The sequence below is a fragment of the Oratosquilla oratoria genome, chromosome 18 (genome assembly GCF_046742065.1).
Source record: "Oratosquilla oratoria isolate Oo_2021 chromosome 18, ASM4674206v1, whole genome shotgun sequence".
Lineage (NCBI taxonomy): Eukaryota > Metazoa > Arthropoda > Malacostraca > Stomatopoda > Squillidae > Oratosquilla > Oratosquilla oratoria.
In genome coordinates, this window is record NC_134794.1 from 5,421,478 (window position 1) to 5,427,145 (window position 5,668).

Here is a 5,668-nt window from a genome sequence, read left to right on the forward strand (position 1 = left end):
GGGGGGGTTTTGTCGGGTGTCTGGTCGTTTCGCTACATTCTTTGGCCGTTTCGCTACATTTCTTCGGTCGTTTCGCTACATTCTTTGGTCGTTTCGCTACATCCTTTCGGTCGTTTCGCTACATTCTTCGGTCGTTTCGCTACACTGTTTTTATTCGCATTTGAGATACGAATATGATAAAAAATACAATGTGTGTAGGTTTATAAAGTACCTATAACCCATTGGACGTTTCGCTACATGGCCAGTTTGGTAGCGAAACGACCAAAGAATGTAGCGAACTGGTTGGTAGCGAACTGGCAATGTAGCGAAACGACATGTAATTCTTCAGTCGTTTCGCTACATTGCCAGTTCGCTACATTCTTTGGTCGTTTCGCTACATTTCTTCGGTCGTTTCGCTACATTTCTTTGGTCGTTTCGCTACATTTCTTCGGTAGTTTCGCTACATTTCTTCGGTCGTTTCGCTACATTGTTTTTTCACATTTTAAATACGAATATGATAAAAATACAATAAGTGCAGGTTTATACGATATATTGATAAATAAGTAAATGTCTTTTTTGCATATTAGTTTGACTATAGAGAGAGAGAGAGAGAGAGAGAGAAAGAGAGAATTTTTTTTTTAGTACATCAAGCAATCATTTCCAAACTTAACGCGTACACAAGCTTATGCAATTATTTTCAAATGAAACCTTGCCGCTTAATTTCAGAGCATTACATAATCGTCATATATATTTTCCCATATCGCCATTATATCTTTTCATGCTTTTTTAATTGATTAGTCATACTAGTTAAGTTCGATCATAAAGATGAGAGAAAACGGAGGCAGGGATAACATTAGAAAAAAATATATACATATGTGTATATATATATATATATATATGTTTATATATACATGTTTATATGTTTAAATATAAATGTTTATATGTTTTATATATGTTTATATAATGCTTATACGCTATATATACATATACCCATGTATGGTTTATGCTTATATGTTAATTTATATCTATATGTATATATATATATTCTTTTCTAAGCCCACGAGTGTGTGTGTGTATATTTATATATAGAGAAAGTTTTATATATATATGTTTATATACGTATATATATACGATATATTGATAAATAAGTAAATGTCTTTTTTGCATACTAGTTTGACATTATATATATATATATATATATATATATAGAGAGAGAGAGAGAGAGAGAGAGAGAGGGAGAGAGAGAATTTTTTTTGAGTACATCAAGCAATCATTTCCAAACTTAACGCCTACACAAGCTTATGCAATTATTTTCAAATGAAACCTTGTCGCTTAATTTCACAGCATTACATAATCGTCATATATATTTTCCCATATCGCCATTATATATTTTCATGCTTTTTAAATCGATTATTAAGTTTGATAAAAAAGATAAGAGAAAACGGAGGAAGGGATAACGTTAGAAAAAATATATATAAATATATATATATATACGATATAATGATTAATAGATAAATGTCTATTTTTTGCATACTAGTATGACTTTTTATTTATTTTATATATATACATATATATATATATATAAATATGCATATATATATATATATATATATATATATATATTAGAGAGAGAGAGAGAGAGTTTTTTTTTTTTGTTTTTTTTGTTTTTTGTTTGACAGCATTAACCGTTTCTGGCCAAACTTAACACCTGTACACGCTTATGCAATTTAGAAAAAATATATATATTTATTTATATACGCATATATATACGATATATTGATAAATAGATAAATGTCTTTTTTGCATACTAGTTTGACTTGTATATATATATATATAGAAAGAGATTTGTGTATATATATATATATATATATATATATATATATATATATATATATATATATATATATACAGGGTGTTCCAAAAAATTTGACGTCATTTCGCAGGCCAATAATTTTGGCAATTTTCGTTGAAACCTCAAATTTTCACAGCTTGCATAGAAACAGTTCAAGATTTTATGTTTAATGTTTGACATTTATCTCTTTTCAGGTTGAGAAATGCCGTTCACTTCAAAAGAAAAGTCATTTTGAGTGTTGGAATATGCTCACAGTCAGCCAAGACCGTGCAGCGTGCCTTCTTTGCAAAATTTGCCAAAAATGCACCAACTAGTAAACAAATTTGGACCTGGCACCAAAAATTTAAAGAGGAAGGCTGCTTATGCATGGCTAAAGGATCTGGACGGCCATCAACATCGGAAGAGAAGGTCGAGAAAGTTCGTGAAACATTCCTGCGAAGTCCCCGGAAGTCTGTAAGAAGAGTAAGTGTGGAAACCCAGATTCCTCGAACAACAGTTTGGCGCGTTCTGAGGAAACGATTGCAAATGAAACCCTACAGGCTGCAGCTCCTTCAGGCTTTAAAGGAAGATGACAAGCGAAAACGTAAAGAATTCTGCTATGATATGCTAGAGAAACTTGAAGAAGACGAGTTCGATGAGCGTCTAATTTTTAGTGATGAAGCCACGTTTCATACGAATGGCAAAGTCAATAAGCATTATGTTCGGATTTGGGGCGAAGAAAATCCCCATGCCACAATTGAGCACGAGAGGGACTCACCAAAAGTGAATGTGTTTTGCGCCATCTCCAAGAATCAAATTTATGGACCGTTTTTCTTTGAAGGAAATGTGAACGGGGATGTTTATCTGCAAATGCTTCAGAACTGGCTATTTGATCAGCTCATTGAAAATGAACATGAAAGCTTCATTTTTCAACAGGACGGGGCTCCACCTCACTGGAAGCTCACTGTACGGGCCTATCTCAATGAGAATCTGCCAAAGAGATGGATCGGGCGTGGTGGTGAGGAAGACAATTTGCTGCTGAAATGGCCACCACGATCACCTGACCTGACACCGTGTGATTTTTTCCTCTGGGGGTTTGTGAAAGGACTCGTCTATGTCCCCCCTCTTCCTGCTAACGTTGAAGAACTCAAGCAGAGAATCACTGCCGCACTGGAGAATGTTACCAAAAACATGCTGCAGCGTGTTTGGCACGAGTTTGAGTACCGACTTGACGTGCGCAGTCACAGGCGGCGCTCATATTGAACATTTGTGAAATCGGTCATAGAATCTACAAATCTTTGTTTTTTTCTTTGAAATGTCAACCAATAAAACTTATGATGTTCAACATAAAGTTTGTGCAGTTTCATTGAGATGCACTGAGTAGTTTCCTAGATATTGGCATTTAAAATGACGTCAAATTTTTTGATCGATCATAAAGATGAGAGAAAACGGAGGCAGGGATAACGTTAGAAAAAAAATATATACACATATATATATATGTTTATATATACGTTTATGTTTAAATATAAATGTTTATATGTTTTATATATGTTTATATAATGCTTATACGCTACATATACATATACCAATGTATGGTTTATGCTTATATGTTAATTTATATCTATATATATATATTCTTTTCTAAGCCCACGAGTGTATATATATACATATATATAGTTTTATATATATATATGTATATATATGTTTATATACGTATATATATACGATATATTGATAAATAAGTAAATGTCTTTTTTGCATACTAGTTTGACTTTATTTATATATATATATATATATAGCGAGAGAGAGAGAGAGAGAGAGAGTTTTTTTTTTGTGTGTGTGTTTGACAGAGTTAAGAATTAGTGCTCTAGACGATCGTTTGACGATCATGGTTGAGCCATAAACGATCATCGTTGAGCGATAATCGTAACGAGCAAAATGTACCTTTAGTCCTGGTATATGGCAAGTATCAATCTAAGGCGACCTTACATGACCCTTTTCCTCCTAACCTTGCTGCTCCGGCCACATTCAAGTGGAGACCGTCGTCCTCAAAAAGAGTTTTATCAAAGTAGAAGTTGTCCCAGAAGTTGACAAAGTGTACTTTTTCCTTTTCACAGAGGGATTTTACTCTGTTGTTCGCACTGAATGCTTTGTCGTAGAATCTGTCTATGTCGAAATATTTTCCCCTTCTCTGGAATCTGGGAAGGATCCCTGAGATGACAAGGTTTTTCCCGGGAACCTTTTCTTTATATTTCCTGATTGTACTCCGGTACTTTTCGATGAGGACTTCCGATCGAGTTGATTCGACGTCATTCGTACCGGCGTGGATGATGAATAGCGTATTTGCGCCCGCTTCTTTTGTGACTTCGTCACAGGACTCGGCGATGTCATCGAGTCCGGCGCCTCTATACATATAGCACCTTCTGCGGCCATTTGAAGAGCGGCCACAGAACTCTTCGGATTGGTGCCTCACTATGGAGTCTCCTACTAAACGAGTCTCAAACTCGTCCTCCTTGGCTAGTTCTAAAACTTTAAATCTGTTGGAGGTGGTGGGTCCTGATGATATCTGTGCCCTCCGGCGGGGTTTGGCACCTCTATTGACCATTTGCCATTCCCCATCCCGTGTAGCGGGTGGGGGGGCTTCCTGCAGTACAGGTTGGGGACCATCCCGTGAAGCAGGAATGTCATTTTTGGGGACTGCAATTTCACGCGAGTGTCTCGGTGCCTGTAGTGCCGGTTCGGGACTATCCTGTGAAGCAGGAATGTCATTTTGGGGGACCGCATTTTCATTCGGGTGTATCGGAGCCAGCAATTGTGGGGCTGTCCCCACGTTCTCGGTCACGAATGCCACAAGGGCCTCATATCTTGTCTTGATCATTTCAACAAGGGCCTCATATTTCGCCTTCAGGGAGTCACACTTCTCCTTCATAGCCTTGATCTGTTGGGAGTTTTTGTCTTGACCATTTTTAAAGACACACATGCGGCAAATAGACGAGTTTTTTAAATACTGCTTTGCCATCCTGCATCTGCAGCCCTCGCAGGGTCATAAGGTAGAAGGCATTTTGACTGATTTAGATGTTTGTCTTGATATGCTTGAGAAAAGAAAAGAAAAAATCTTAAATTTGTACTCACCACTTTCGGATGCTCCTCTCTCTGAACGATAAATAAACACCGATTTCCCTATCCGGATCGACTGCGGTAGCTAGTGTTAATACAGTCCCTAATAATGATTCCTAATAATACTTAGGTATACAGATGAAAAGAATCCCTATTAGTAATCCCTAATAACAATATCTTATGTATACAGATGCAAAGAAGGGTAATAGGAGAAAGAGGAGAGAGAGAGAAGAGAGAGAGGAGAGAGAAGAGAGAGAGGAGAGAGGCGAGAGGAGAGAGAGCTAGCAAGAGAGGAAGAGAAGAGAGAGAGGAGAGAAGAGAGAGAGCTAGCAAGAGAGAGAGCTAGCAAGAGAGAGAGAGAAGAGAGAGAGGAGAGAGAGAGGAGAGAGAGAGAGAAGAGAGAGAGAAGAGAGGAGAGAGGCGAGAGAGAGAGAAAGAGAGAAAGAGAGAGAGAGAGAGGAAGAGGGACGGTCATTTCATATTGCCCTAGGCGTGGGAAGATGAAGGAGGGACTGGGGGTCGGGGGGGTTCGGGGTTGGGACGAGGATAGGGGGCCGGAGGCCGGAGGGGGGATGGGGGTTGGATCAAGTGGACAGAGGTTGGCGGGGGTGTTAGGTCACTGCTTTTTAAGGTCGTCCCATTTTAGTTCTTGCAACAGCTGGACAGGGGTTGGCGGGGGTCACTTAATTCTTCTTCGGGATGCAACTTGGTTACGCTTTTGGACTTCGGCCTACGACACGA